At 45.3% G+C, this 15414-nt stretch overlaps 1 long non-coding RNA gene across 1 annotated transcript; it reads right to left on the bottom strand.

Annotated features, from left to right (window-relative positions):
• Positions 1–5307: 5307 nt before the first annotated feature.
• LOC142601286 (uncharacterized) lies at positions 5308–8293 on the bottom strand. The gene is made up of 3 exons (XR_012834888.1): positions 8154–8293; positions 6469–6549; positions 5308–5467 (listed from the first exon to the last, which is right to left on the bottom strand). It is a non-coding gene; the product is annotated as an uncharacterized LOC142601286 (long non-coding RNA).
• Positions 8294–15414: the final 7121 nt, after the last annotated feature.

Here is a 15414-nt window from a genome sequence, read left to right as displayed (position 1 = left end):
AGGTCCCCCCTTGGCAGCTTTCCTACATTGCAATGGAATAATTGAAAATTGGTGGAACCAGAGAAACAGCATGTCAGTATAATGCTCCGGAGTTGCATTTGCAGCTCTTGCCTGAAAGAAGAGATTTCAAACCTGGTTTTCAAATGCAGCTCCGCTTCATTGGACTGTGAGGTGCCTCATTCTGGAGAGGGTGGCCGTGACTCCTGAGCAGTCAGGTAGTCTCTGCAGTCTGTAATAAGGTGCCAACGTCCTCTGGGTTTTAAGGCAAAGGAGCCTTAGATGTGACTCCTGGCACTTCCTTCTAGCTCACTCTAGCGACTTACTGCTTAGTGTGTTGTGTTTGTTGATCTAGCTAAATGTCCTGGTTTCGGCTGGGATAGAGTTACTTTTCTTCCTAGTAGCGGGTATAGTGCTGTGTTTTGGATATTCCATACCATGTGATGCCATGCTCAGTACATAACTTGGGGGAAGCTGGCCGGGGGTTTAGACTGTGGCTCGAGAACTAGCTGGGCATCAGTGGTCTGCGGGTGGTGAGCGATAGTGCTGTGCATCATATGTTTTCCATATTCTTTTATCATCATCATTATTATCATCATCATTGTTATTCTCTTGTCATATTAAACTGTCTTTAACCTTTTATTCCCCAATTCTCTCCCCATTCTACTGGGGATGGTGGTGAGTTTGTTTTAGCTGCCTGCCGGGTTAAACCACTACCAAATGGGTACGGTTAGCTACCTAGCAGAGTGCTGGCAGGCCCACACGGCAACAGCACGCCATAGCTGGAAGTTAATCCTTTGTGGATTTAGCCCTAAATAGCAAGGGTGGACTGTGCCTGCATTAGTTGTCATTAACCAGAAGCTTAACTCTGGAAATGACATAAAGAGAAAACAAACAAACAAAAAAAATCTATCATTAGGGTTGGATCCAGGCAGCTGAATCTTCGGTTCCCCTCGGGCAACGCTCCCCTCAGAACTGTACAACGTGGCAAAACGTTGGTCGGAATGAGGTACCGTGTCGGCTGTGAACTTTTTGTTTTTCTCCTCTGTGAAGCGTGTCTCGGCTGAGCTGAGGAGCCGGCCGCTGCTGTGCTGGCGCGCCAGAGGGCACTTGCTGCGCTGCTGGCTGCAGACAGCCAGCCCCGGGGCTGCAGCTGGCTCCAAGACAGGCCGTTTCCAAGAGTCTCTCAAGTAACAAAACAGAAATAAAAAACAAAACAAACACCGCGCAACATGAAAAGCCAGAGCGCTTGCCATTTCTGCAGCTGGAAGGAGTACTGCTTCCCTTCCAAGACTGCTACGCTCCAGGATTGCTTTGGGAGCAGCTGAAACACAAAGCCCCTATCTATTGCTCTCGGCGTCCTGCTAGTGTGTTTGATCCAAATGCGTGCTAACCACCATCGCCGCTGCCAAAACCAAACACCCCGCAACACATACATACCTCTCCTTGTTCTAAAAGACCTCTCTCCACGAGGAAGTGTTTGCACCAGAAAAAGAGACATGGGAGAAACGTGTTAAAATTCTTGCTACTAATACTTATGAAAAGAAACTTTATGCCTGAGCAGAAGGTTCACATGTGAGCCCGTGGAGACTTAAAAGCTATGAAAGTAATGTTACATATACCACCAGAGCTACCTCCTGAGACTACTAAAGGTTAATCATTTAACATTCAGGAAGTGATATAAAGCAAAAGTCTTACTAGCTCTTAAGCTTGCCCTTTTTGCAGGTACTACAGTCTTTCATTGCCTGAATGGACGTAATTATTGTTTTCCTTCAATTCTGCAACATTGTGAATTCATGCTGAACTTATGCCTGCATGACTGTGCTTTCAGATGTAAGCCCTGACCCCAAAGCTCTGGTATTACTGGGATTCTCTCTTTTTCCGGTGGGTTTGGGCCTGTCTTCACAGAGAAGAAAAATTTTTACACACGTAAATGACCTTGTAACATTCTACACTGAAAATTCTACACTGAAAAAAAAAAACCACAACCAAAAAAAAACCAAACCCAAAAACACCAACTTAAAAAACTTTTCAGGACATTTATGATGGAATTAGTATGCTTCCAAAAAGAGTCAGACTATAGGTCTGAAAGCTATAGGTCTTACTTCAAGGGAACCTTGTTGCTTAGGCTGCTGTTTGGAGTTCATGAAACCTCTAGGTGCCTAAGGTCAAACAGACACCTGGTGGGATTAGTTGCTTCCAAGACTAGACAGGTTGGAGTAGGAGAGAAAGGTGAATTGGGATTACAGTTCTGACTTCAAACAGCTTTGTTGTTTGTTGAATCCAGCCTTTTAACTTCATCTCTGAGACAAGTCCTGCATAGGCTTGGAGGTTCTTGACATGACTCTTCCAAGGCGGATCCCATCCCAGGCAGGCTAAGCTCTTTGTGTCCCTGACAGGTTCTACATTCGTTATGGTGGCATATACTTTTTTGAAAGTCCCACGAGTTGTATTTCTCCATTTAGACACAAAAAGCATACACAGCTCATACAAGTTTATGAAAACAAGACCTGTATTTATGTCCACAAATCCTGCCTTAAGGGGACGCACTTGAGAATTAGACTATCAATCTGCTACTATTTCTTTTGCTCTTTGTCTCCACTGACTCCTATGATACTGAATAGATACTCACCAGGAACTAAAAATGGAAGTTACATTTTTTTATATTTTACCAAAGCATGGGTAAGCTGTTATCTAATACTAGCATTCACTTTTAAAGTTCTGACTGAAGTGGCTGATTTGCATTTAGCCAAACAAAACCCCGCCACCTGTGACCGGTTCTCTGCCTCAAAGAGGGAAACTGAATTGCCTCTCTTGCAGGTCCAACGTTGATTAAAAACAAAATGCAATGCCACCTCAACCATACGGTGAGCCTTTCCTGTACAGTACTAGCAGTGTTAGAATAATCTGTCTTTCACTCTGATGTCGGTGTGCCAGTGTCCCCACTGGACCTAGCTTGGTACCAGGAGCTAAGGTTAGCTCAACTTCCAGGTCTTAACAATCTGGATCTGCTATTCAGTTCTTAGCAATTCTACAAAGCCAAAAAAAGGAAAAAAGAATGGCAAAATGGCAATGCTGTGGACCATCTAATATACCCTGAGCTGTGAGTAATTGTATAAGTTACAGTGGCTATCTGAAAGCAAGGTTAATGATGCTGCTGAGCACACTAAAACTATAGACAAATGCTATACACCTTTTTGTTTTCTTTTAGCAGCACCAAATTACCTGCCATCCGCAGTAGCTGCTGCACGAGGAAGACTGCATTTGCTGACAGTGACAAGCAGGACTGCTCCCCTTCTGCCTCTGCCTGCTCACCACTTCAGGTCTGCTGCTGTTACGGAGCGGCACAGGCTGTGCTTGCTTATGAGCATCAAAATACGAGCACCGCAGAAGATGCTTTGGATTTGGAGCAGTGCGGTTTCTGAAGGTAGAAGAATGACTTAGATAAATTCAATTACACAAATAAGCACTTATGTGCTTAACAAAGTCATCTAGTGAGATGAGAGATGAGAGGCGCTCTCAATTCATTAAGCTTCATTCCTTTGAGAGAAACTTTTTTATCCCCCAGGGGCTGGATTTAGTGCATTCCTTGGGACCAGTCGCTTCCTTCTGAGTTTTCTCCTCCCCAACCTAATGACAAAGCAGGAAAGGGTTCCAGGCTGCTCTCTAATATCCATGCGAGCGTGAGTCAAAATTTGCCTTTTGGCACATAGGAAAAACCTCTGGAATGAGTCCAAGGTGCTTAATAACTTTTGGGTTTGTTTTTTTTTTTCTTTTGTGTATATTTTAGCAATTCAGTCAGTCATGTCTTGCTTCAGGAAGATGGGAGGCTTCTAGCTAAGCCTGTGAGGATTCATGCAAGCTAACGTGAAACACAACGGCACAAGCCCCCATGCGATACTGCTCAGTGAGTAGCTATGCCTCCCCTGGAGCAGATGAGCATCTGCAACGCACAGTGTTTAACCTTGTGGGCAAAGCTTCCCAACCATAGATCTTTCATGCCCAGGAAGACATAAACACATTTGTCCACGCTTGTCTGCATAGATTCAGCCTCGCTCCTTGCACCTTTGCAAGCTCCATCCTACTGTCGTGTTAGTTGTTTGGCATGTGAGAAGACCAAAACCAAGGGTTTTGTCAAGTTCTGGTCTCCAGCTCATCATTTGGTGCTCACTTAGGTGTGTGCAAGAACAAAAGCGGCTCTGTGATCCCTCATGCGAGCAGCACCAGAGGTGTAAAGTGTCATGGGGAAAACACAGCTAAGACGACGCTGATTTGGTGAACACCTTGTCAGGGGCTCACAAAAATCCCACATTCAAATGGGACACAGAGGTGAAAAACCAAACAGCCGGAAGCCCTCCAAGCTGGTAACTATTTCTACTCGTTTATCCAGGTGTATCTACTTTGCTGAGCACTTGTGTAAAGTTCTGTGAAGCCAAGATGCTATTTGGAGAAGAGAAATTCAGTTCAATTGGGTGAGAGAAGCATCCAGGCCAGATGCACTGTTTAATTTTGAGTGATGTTGGTTTTACCAGGAGCGTTGGGTCCTGAGGCACAAGCAATGAGAGGCCCAGGAGAGCAGGAAGGTACGGTGGATAATAGCGAGATCCCACAGACGCTGTCTTCTTGATACAAGTGAGGTAAATCTAGATAAATCCTATTTAGAGCAAACTTCAAAGATCTGTCAGGTTGCACCCTGAGGCTTGTGCAAGGTTTGCACAGTGCCAGAGTAGGAGACATTTGATTTCTGTTACTTGTCTTCTGTTATTGCCAATATCATCCCCAACAGTGCTCCTTACCTCTGTTCAGTCCTGCGAGTGCGGGGGGGGGAGCAACATTTGGGGGCTGTGCCTCTCCTCTTCCTTCGTACCCTCCCGAGGCGTGCCTGAGCTGCCCAAGCACGGCGGTCCCTCCGAGCAGCCGAAAACCGGCTCCTGAGTATTCCTGGTGTGTGTTTGCTCTGGCTGCGATGGGGGCAGAGGAGGAAGGAAAACAGATCAACCAGCTCACGGAACAGCTGAGGTGGCAGTGAGGGTTACTGGGAGAGAGAGGGGGGAAAGACGGAAGGGCTGGGTGAGGACACTAGTGGAAAGCTGATGAATGACATAAAAAATAAGAGCAGTGTTTCTACCTGCTGGGAACACAGAGGTCTCGCATTCTCAGATGTATATTTGGTGTGTATGAGACGAGGCTGTGCCATGCATTTAATGACTTAGTTAAAGAAGATGTTTTTGAAAGAACTACTGAAAAACATATAAAGAATTGAAGGAAAAGAAGAAAGTTCTCATTTATTTCTAAACACTTGTGGGAGCTGCATGCTTTTATCCCCCAGCACAGGCATCTCGTGACTCAGGGCAATTGCTACTGAACAAGGCAAGATATCAGGCTCTCAGCATGGACCAATCTTCTCTGTTTCTATGTTGTTCTGAGCAGGCTGTCGCTAACCCCGAATCACAACGGCATCTGATTCATCCTTTCTCACACATAGCAGTGGGAACATAAAATAGATTGTTAGTTTTTCCAGACATATAGTTTCTGCTCACTGGTTTGACTCAGAAAGTAGCAACTAAAAGGTTTGTCATGACCATGTGTTAAGTACCTCCAAACCCCAAGGGCTTTTAAAAAACCAAACAAACAAAATCAAAATTATGAGAGCACACCAAATCAGCAACCCCACACTTGTTGCTAATGACCCAATTAGACAAAAACAGCGTGAGCATCTCTGAACCACGTTTACGTAGAAACTCTGCCAGTTGGTGCCGTTATCTGCACCCCATGCAAACCTAGAGTTTGCTTCCAGCTCCTCTTCGATCCAAAGTGGAACGCAAACAGTAATTGATGTTGGTACGAGGCTCTGAAAATGTAAACTGTGCTGCGAGCGCTGCTGCTTTCATCTCTGTTACGGAAGGGTTAAATATTTGACAGAAGGCCATTTTTGCCTCTATCAATCTGTACTTTTGGAAATCACAAAGCTTTAAAACGAATGTATAAATGAAACAATGAAGAAAACCTAAGAAGACTTAGAGATGGGAGAGGTTATTTAATATTAGCAAAGTACACTTGGATCTCTATTGATGCGCTGCCTTCCCTTCGCTTTGATGCTTACCGACTTGTCGCCCTTTTTCACAGAAGAACGTGTCCTGCCGCCCTTCAGGTAACCCAGCTGGACTACGGCTCTCCCTGCCTGTGCAGCCCTGAGCCGGGACGCAGCTGTGGGATTGTGAGGAGCACTTCAGCCACCACTGTGTCACGCAATGCACAGCTGGTGCCAAACCCCCGATCTCTCTTCTGGTGCCCCTAAATCCATACCTCCCCCAGCTTCCCTGCTCTGGAGGGCAATGCCACCACTCTCACCCTCCCCAAGCTCTGCCGAAGGCTCTGGAGACCTGGGCAGGTGGGACAGGCGAATAGCTAGGCTACCAGCTGAGGCAGGGCCCACGCCAAATCTGACATGTTCTGAGGGTTTGATCTCACAGTGACAATCCCAGAAGTGGCCCTGGAGCAATGTGAAGAAGCAGGAGAGGCACAGACACTCGTGTGACACACGGTCACGGTCTGGAGAGAAAGTAAAACAGAAAGGAGAGGATTCAGGGAGTGCTGTGCAATTGTTTCTTAAACACAAGAAATGGATTTACACTGTTCCAAACAAGCGGACACTAAAATTTACGTTTTTACCCCCCAAGTCTTCTGAAAACATCAGTGTAAGAGACTGTCATCACTAAAACAACCAGCAGCCTTTAAAGACATTAAAATCCTCCCCTTTGCTGAAAGGCACTGCCATTTGCACACACGCTTCTCAAGTCTTATTTGTTCTGGCGTTGTCTCATGCTGGCCAGCAATATAATAAAACACCAATCAAATGATTCACTTGGATAACATTTGCAGTCCTAAGTTGCACTCAGAATATATAATTAAAGCCCCCATGGACTTGTATACAGAGAACTCTCTCCACATGATTGTTTTATTGGCCAAGTACTGGATTGCCATCTACTGGAGAGTAAAGAAATAAAATCCAACAAAAATCCCCTTGCATAGTAAGGGAACTATGTTGCCTGTGCATTTTTGGCTTTAACATTCCTAGCTTCTATACAATTGATCCAAGTCTGTGACAGCCTATAAAATTGTTTCTCTGGTATGGTAAACAACTTCTGGTCTTCACTATCTTCAAAGTTAGACCACATAAACATTACTTTTAGAGTGAGGCTCTTCAAAAAATTTTTTAAAAAAAGTTTTTTTCAAAATGAGCATATATGGTCCAGTTAGAGCTGGAGTTACTAGATAAGCAGCCAGAAAAAAATGTTGTTAAGGATTAAAGCTTTCTTAGTCCTGAATGTCAGTATTTGTGTGACCTTTGTGGTCTAACAGTTGTAAGAATGGCTACCAGATAGCTAGAGTATTACTACTGAGAGATAAAATTACTACTAGCAGAATTTATGCCAAAGGCAAATTAAAAAGAAATATCTTTCTCCCTCTGTCCATCTCCTTTTGCCTGTGTAATGAATCTGTGTATTTAAGCCTATTAATATAAAGTAAGCTTTTGCTGCCTTCCAATTTTATTTTTTTTTTTTTTAAAAAGACTATAAAGTCAAATGTTCGTAGAAGATAGGAACTAGAAGAATTTAAATGGGTGGTACAGCCTCAATTCACCCCACCAAGTGCTCTACAACTGCCTCTGATGAGCTGAACGTGTTTCCTGCAGGATGCTCCTCTCCATCGCTGCAGAACCTGACTCTGCATTAAGAGACTGTCCAGGTGGCAGATTTAAAAGGGGCTGGGGGGGGGGAAGGAATCTATAGGACTGTGGACTGCATTGCTGAGGAAGTCTGGGGCAGACATCAAATGAGGCAGATATGTACAGTAACAGAAAGAACGGTTTCATGGCTATGTCAGTTGAGGCTGGTTTCAGTCATGCCTGTAACATAGAAAATATGAAAAAAGCAGATACTTTGCTTAAAAAGACAGATGAAGGGTATTGGAGTGCTGGCTGTGTTTCAAGAAGAACATGCTCCAGCCATCACAGCTCTTCTGAGTCCTTCTGCCCACCTGCACCCCTGCCTCCTCCCCATCTTTCTTTACGTCTATCCTGTGTATCATACGTCTATGCCACATTTTACGTCTATCCTGTGCCCCTTTTCTCCTCATCACCTCTCCTTGCTTACCTTGTCATCAGCTCATCTTTTGAGGTGCTTGTTCCAGCCTATTCCTCTCTGTTGAATACCACAGCCATGAGTATTTCACTGAACACAACTTAGTCACTCATTGCTGCCGAGGCTCAGCTGGTGCAGCAGGAGAAAGGCTTTTCAGGGAACGTCCCGTTCAGATCCTGCAGCGTTACAGCAAATCTGCTGAACAGATTTGCATGGTGCACAGCAGCTGCAGCCAACATTAAGACTTGCTGGACTGTTTTCAGTGCAAAATAAAAAATACCTCATCATTTACCTGTTACGTTTTGCGAGCAAAAGATCACAGAAGTGATGAAACCCAGACTTTGCCAATAGCTGTGATCCTAAAGTGATGAGGCAGCAAGTGCTCAATGACAAAAGAGGAATAAGTACAGCTGAGGAATTGTTGCTGTTGTTGTTACATCATTCTCTTTTTTTTTTTTTTCTTAAACTGTTGAATGATTTTTCTTAGGAGAGAAAAGAGATCAGTCTGCAGCATAAGCAGGGCAGTCCAGCCTCCCAGGGCTGGACACTAATACTTCTTAGAATAGTGTTTATCACATTAATTTGGGGGGGGTTCCCTTTTCAGGAGAAAGTATATTTCTGCTAATCTTTCCTTGAAAACAAAGCATGTTGGTTTTATTCTCTGCCCCTCATACAGGGCATGCTGCCTCTCTCTGAAGAAAACCTACCACACCATCTGACTTTGATTGTATTCCATTTTGTAGCAACCCTTAAGACAGAGCAATGTATGACTGGGAGGAAAAAATAAAAAATCACTTTTCTATTGGTACAGTTATCCTCCAGGCTCCACATCAGGAGATCAGGCTCTTGGTTCAATTTTCTGTGCAGCAGTTTGGATATTTTTCCATTTTGATGAGACTATATTTCTTGAAAACAAAGAGAAAAAGCCAAACAGGGTGGGGAGCTGGGGAAGTTTCCAAGCAGAGCTCTGAGAGACAGTGTGCGAGAGACAGAAACTTCAGAAATAATAGTATATTATTAGTCCAATAATAATAATAATAGTATATTATTAGTCCAATAAATTATCTGAGTGGCATCAAAATAAAGAGCTCTGCAATTCGTTTAATAACATTCCACGCAGCTCTGTGCCGTGCCATTTTATTTGCTTCTTGTACTCCTACAAGAACCAATTCCAGGTGCTAGCCGGCCGCGCGCCCCCGCAGCCCCACCGCCTGTGCCATCTGGGTGCCACTGCAGCCCCCCGCAGCCGGGCGTCCGGGTGAGGGGTGCTGTGCCGCGGCGGCAGCTCTTCCCTGCAGCCCACCCACGCCGGTGGCCCAGCCAGAGCCCAGACGGCCGCCGGGTTTGACGTGCGGATGCACAACTGGAGAAAGTCCCACGTCTGCTTCAACAATTTCCTGTCTTCGGATCTAGAAATCTGGGCTTAACAGCAAATGATCACTGTCTTGATTTTGTGTCTTGCTGCCGGTGGCTACTTTATATTTGCCTGAAAATGAGCGGTCACGTTCCCATCCTGGGTCAGCTCATACCTCCATCTCTGGTACGGACAGCAGAGCACTTAGCCTGGATAGCCAGCTGTGTCTTGGAGAAGCTGAAGTCTTTTGCAGAGGGAGTGGGAGAATGAGAAGTCTGTGAACTGTTTTTTGCAAAACCTTTTAATAATCTTATTCGGATACTATAGCCAAGTTTACGTGCTATTTGTTTAAGTTTTGTTATTTTATCCTTAAACCAACAAAACATAGTGACATTCTGCAATATACTCCCATGGGCTGCCCTGAACTAAGGCACGTACTTCTGCCCATCTCGATTCATCAAAATGATAGACCAACCTATTGCTGGCCCTGGTGCCATAATGAAGTCTAGCATAAGCTTGATATAATCACCCAAGCATGGGTTTGTGTATTTATTTATTTATTCTGTGCATCCTTCGCCTTCAGTGGTGTGACTTGAGGGCAAAAAGACAGACCTTTCCTCCCCAAAATATGCATATTCAGCCTTCCTTACCCCCACACACAGTACTTCCCTCTACGCTGTCCTCTGCTAATTCTTGCAGGGGCTCCAACAAGCCTAGCCACTTTCTTTTCTGCTACTATCATTAACCCCTCCCTCAGTACTTTCCCAATATTAACCCTATTTTAGGCTCCACTACCTTAAAAACTGACCGCCCGCAGTTCCGACCCCTGACAAGTGCCCCTCTTCTTCCCCCTCCGTGGCGCGAGTCCTACCCAGCAGGCTGCCCCCGCCTGTGCCATGCCTTTGGGGGGGCATGTCTTTAGGGTGGCACGTGTTTTGGGCAAACTCCACTCTGTGCTACGGCAAGTCTAGGATTGCCTCGGCGCAGTCGGAAGAGTCCGAGAGGACACCTCTGGACTTCTGCAAGGCCAATGTGGGTCCCAGCGAAGCAGGGGGGGGACTTCTGTTCTTTCAGTGCAGTTATCTGAGGTAGTAATATTTAACTGAATAACTTACTTCCTAACTTAATAGCTGTGGAGTTTGTTTATCTATATCTTACCTACTGGATGTCATTCAGGTCACTGCCATCTCAGAAAAAGATGTGTTAGAATTATAGGAGGTACAGGATGAGGACAGGGATGTTCAGTGCGGTGCAGGTTTCACATGAAGAGAGACTAAATAGCTCTGAGGTCTGAAAGGAGAGACCGAGGCAGGATAGGATGAAGACCAGTGAAATTATGATGGCCAGGGAAAATGTGAATGGGGAACAGTTTGCTCAGCGACTTCACAACACAGCGAACCACTGATATTAAATCAGCAAGAGGAAATAATTATTCATGACTGTGTAGTTAAATCATGGTGGTCCTTACAGCAAGCTGCTCCAGAGGCCACAAGAATTAAGGAACCGGAGAGATTGTGGCATATAGTTTCATTCATGGCTGCTGAAAAGATTACGGTGTGAATGCAGGATTTACATCAGGACACACTTAAACCACAGACAGCTAGGAGAGTGTACGGGGGAAAGGTCTCATGCTCTTTGCACAAACATAGCTTAGGATGCATCTGAAGGAAAGATACCAAGATGAATAAACCCTTAATCTGACCTAACACAACTGTCCCTACATTAATGCATTTGGGAGACTTACCGGTAGACTGGAAGGTGCAGCTTGTGCTTTCCTCCTTGTATATCATTTTTTCCATAGTCCAGACTAGCAGTAATGACAAGGATTTAGCCACAGTGGTCAAATATGAGATCACTTTTCTTTTGGCTAAGAGCAGTCTGCAGTACCTCAAACCCCAGTTTAATTGCCCAGAAGCCTGTGAGAATTCAAATTAGATAGGAAAGGGCCTTCCCATTAAAAAGTGAGTAGCTCACTACTGCGTTACTCCATAGGACTTCTCAAACTTCAGTTGATGCCAACAGCAGCAGCAGAGGGATGATCTCTCCTGGCTGACACTCCATTTTTGTATACCATTTACGGAGCTCCGTGTTAATATATGGCCTTAAACAGATGTTGCTTTTCTCCTTCCATGTGATGATGAAGCTTGTGACAAAGCCAGGAGTACCTGATGAGAAGGAAAGGAAGCAGAAGTGTTTTCATTGCAAGGGTCATCACAGGGAGACTGCTGTGAATTAAGCAGCTGTGCAGTGAGTGCCATAAGCGTGTTTTGGATGCTGTCATTGCCCCCCGTCCTTCCCTTCCAGCTTTCCACTAACGCCTCGCAAAGTGGGAAGCAGAGAAACTATCCCTCCCGTTTAGTACAGACAAATTCCAGACATCTATTTTCTCACTGGAATTCCAATTACTAATGTTTCAGGGTCAAAGCGACTGCACAAACTAGAGAATCAACCAGGGCGGCCACCGCCAGACCTCCAGCGCCTGTCTCTGGGAGAGGCTGGGGGCTGCCATGGCTGCGGAGGGGGAGCCTGGCGGAGCATCCCCGGCACCGGCGGCCGCCCTGTAGTGCTCCAGCAAGTTCTCCCGGGACACGCTCCTCCGGGCTCCACTTCACTGCCGTTCCCATCAAATAAATGGCTTTTTGCGACCCACAAAGCCCACATTCACCACCCACAGCCTGCGCATTGAAGCCTGCTCCCTGCCATTGTTTTTCTACAGGAAAGTGGCTAAAAATCCCTCTGTCGGTGCCATGTTTTTCCACAAATAGGGCCTGTCGTGATTAAGTATGTGCGCATGAGGGAGCTTTCCAAGCTTGAGCAATCCATCTGGCAGCAGTACGCGACGCTATAAGATTTGTTTCTGCGGGATGGGACCGAGAGCTGATTTAATTGCATTAGTCACCAAGCAGCAGTACCGCTGATCTTGGACCCAGCGCGCTGGCCGGCCAGCAAGTCTCATGGTTATTTTCACTTTGTTTGTTTGACCTTTCCAGTGGTCCAGACCCCTCAAGGAGCTGAAGAATGCTTCATCCCCTCGCTGTTGCCTCTGAAACGCAGAGCGGCTAGGGCCAAGTGTTAGGCTAAGTATCGGGATGCACAGGCTGAGTAATGCTTCATCTTCACAGGGAAAGAGTCTTACTGACTGACTTAAGAGAATCCGATTTTTAAATCATGACCGAATTCAGTGGGAAAGAAAGAAATGGAGCTGGTGGCTGTTTATTGCTTTGAGGATCATCAAACATTTCTTTCTTCATTTATTAGCTGTGAGATTTCTTTGTAGACAAATAAATCAGTAAATTTGTAGAACAGAACCAAAACCTGACATTTAGACCCAGATTCAAGTTTTCTCAAAGTTTGTGGGTCTACGGCTCATGTTACGTACTGATTCAAGCAGGATAAAAAGAAAGAAGGTGAAAAAGATTATGTCCTAAGAGAAAGTTTTCCAAGTCCACCAGGGCTCTCTCTTCAAAGTAGATCACTTGAAGATATATATTGTGTATCTAATACTGTTACTTGCTGCAATTCCTATTGCTGTAGACAAAGCATTGCACAAGTTTAAGTAGGTCTCCAAATAATATTTCTAAAAAGCTGTTTACTGCCAGACCATTATTTTTTTAACCTCTTGAGCCAAATTCTCTCAAACTGCACAGCATCTGGGGAGGAAATTATTGCTCGAATTGCCAGTGTCAGGACAGACGCCAGACAAACTTTGTTCCGTAGCAATGGTATCTCGCTCATTGCTGTCTGAACTACACACTTTTGTCTTGGAGTCCTGCACTCTTCAGCTTTCAGGAAAGCACTTGTCAAAGCTGAGCTGACACAAGAATTTGTACATGAGGAACCACAGTAACAACTGCCTTTGACTCCTAGCATCAGCTGGATTACTCCTGCATGGCAGGTTCAGAAAGAAGAGAAAAGCCAGAAGGTATTTTGCACCAAATATTCTAGAAAAGTGTGATACTAAAAGACAAGTCATATAGAAATAAGGATCAAATATATAAAATCTATGATATGATACCTGACATCATGGACTCCGTACCCTATGGTGTTCGAAAGCCTTCCCGATAAACCACAAACTTGGTAGCCCAAAACAGTTGAATCATAACAAGCCACCACAGGAATCAGATCTCTGTTCTCATAATCTTTATCTCACAAGATTTGGTAAGATTTGCCAACGCAGTCTTTTTAAAAGATCCCCCACCACCGAGTTTTGAGGATGACAAAGGTGCTCTACCTGTCCTAATGGGTTATTTATGCTCAGTCCAACACTGAGCTCACAGGCTGGTGCTCCCAAAGTCAGAATAGTTACCCCTCAGGGAAAGACTGCTTTTAGCTGGAAATACTTCACTAGTTGAAACTTCCCGATTAACACTTCTTGGGAGTCTGTAAATAGCTGGGGAGGAAGACGCCTGTGCCCAGATAAAAGACGCTCGTGGATTTGCTCTCGAAGACTTGCAGTTCCCGGAGCAGCATTAGCAGGGATCCCCGTGAGCCAAAGGAGGTTGTGAACAGGATGCTGCTGCTGACACAGCGGGCGAGCGGGAGGGACAAACGGACAGCCACATGCAGACGCTGGCTCTGGAGGTCAGTTAAGACTCCAGTAGATTATCCAGTGAAATTTTCAAGAGGGAGAAAGATAACATTTAGATTCCTCCAGATTTATTTTTGCTCGGTTTTACTCAGACAAGAGAGTCAGGGCAAGCAGCTGTGTTTTCCAAATTCACTTTTATGGTGTGAAATTGCTTTACGGTCTAAGGGGAGGGGAGGGACCTGAGGCTTGGGTTTAGCAGAAAGTTAACATTTCAGACTAAACTTCTTTTAGCTAACTAAAATATGATAACCTTTCTTCCTACACTGCCACATAAACATATATGGTATGGCTCTGTCCCAGCTTCTGAGGTTAAGAGCTCCAACTCAACCTCTACTCTGAAAAGACACTCTGTAAAAAAAAAAAAACACATGTATTTACTGGTTCTCAGTCACTCAAACCTTATATCTTCTCATTTAAAAAAAAAAAAAAAAAAAAAGATGTTTTTTCTAGCAGCCAGTGCTTAAACTGCACCTGGCTCACAAATCACCCCTTCACTTCAGCTGCACCTTAACTGCGCCTGCGAGGCATCTCGCTGGGCTGGGATTATGGACGGGGCGGTCGGTGCCAGGAAGAACACAGCTTGTCTTTCACAGCCCCGAGAGGGTGTGCAGCGCTGGCAGCCTTATAAAACATCTTTTTTTGCTTATAACCTGAATGCATTCAACCAGCTGGTCAGCTGAAACGTTCCAGAAATCACCTGAGGAGGTGCCGAGTGCCCGAAAAGCAGAGGTGAGAGGTGGTGCACGTTCATCGTGTAGTTAATGGAAAAGGTGACTGTTCTTCCTTTAATGAGGTGGGCCAGCTTCCTCCCAACATTTCTGGCTTTCTCTCCAATGCACTTCTCAGAAGGAACCCTGCAAGGTACATGAACTACAAAATCGTACTGGAGGGAAGAAATAGTCTGCACAGGTAATTTAAGTGTCTCTTTTTTTTTTTTTTTTTTTTTGTGTTGTTTCTTATAATTGGGAGTCATCTCAGAAGATAAATTCCCCATAGCTTTCTAGACCAAGAGGAAAACACGAGGACCCCGCAGAGCAGCATGGCTCCCAGGGAACTGCTGAGCCTCCGGCAGCGGCCGTGGGGAAGATGTGCTGTCAAGGGAAGCTGCCAGCCCATCCCCAAACGCTGCCAACCGCGGGGCCTATCAGCAGGAAACACTCACACTCTGTGGCAAGAGAGGTTGGGGCTGAGGAGACACTAAAGCATCCGTGGGAAATGCCGAGCCCATGCTGGAAACAGGCAGGAGCACGGAGCAGCAAGGGTGAAGGCTGAAGCAAGCCCTAGGAGCCAAGCTGAGGGGCACAAGGATAGCTGCACCTGTAACTTTATTT

The sequence above is a fragment of the Balearica regulorum genome, chromosome 3 (assembly GCF_011004875.1).
Source record: "Balearica regulorum gibbericeps isolate bBalReg1 chromosome 3, bBalReg1.pri, whole genome shotgun sequence".
Lineage (NCBI taxonomy): Eukaryota > Metazoa > Chordata > Aves > Gruiformes > Gruidae > Balearica > Balearica regulorum.
This window is presented reverse-complemented; position numbering and strand designations above follow the sequence as displayed.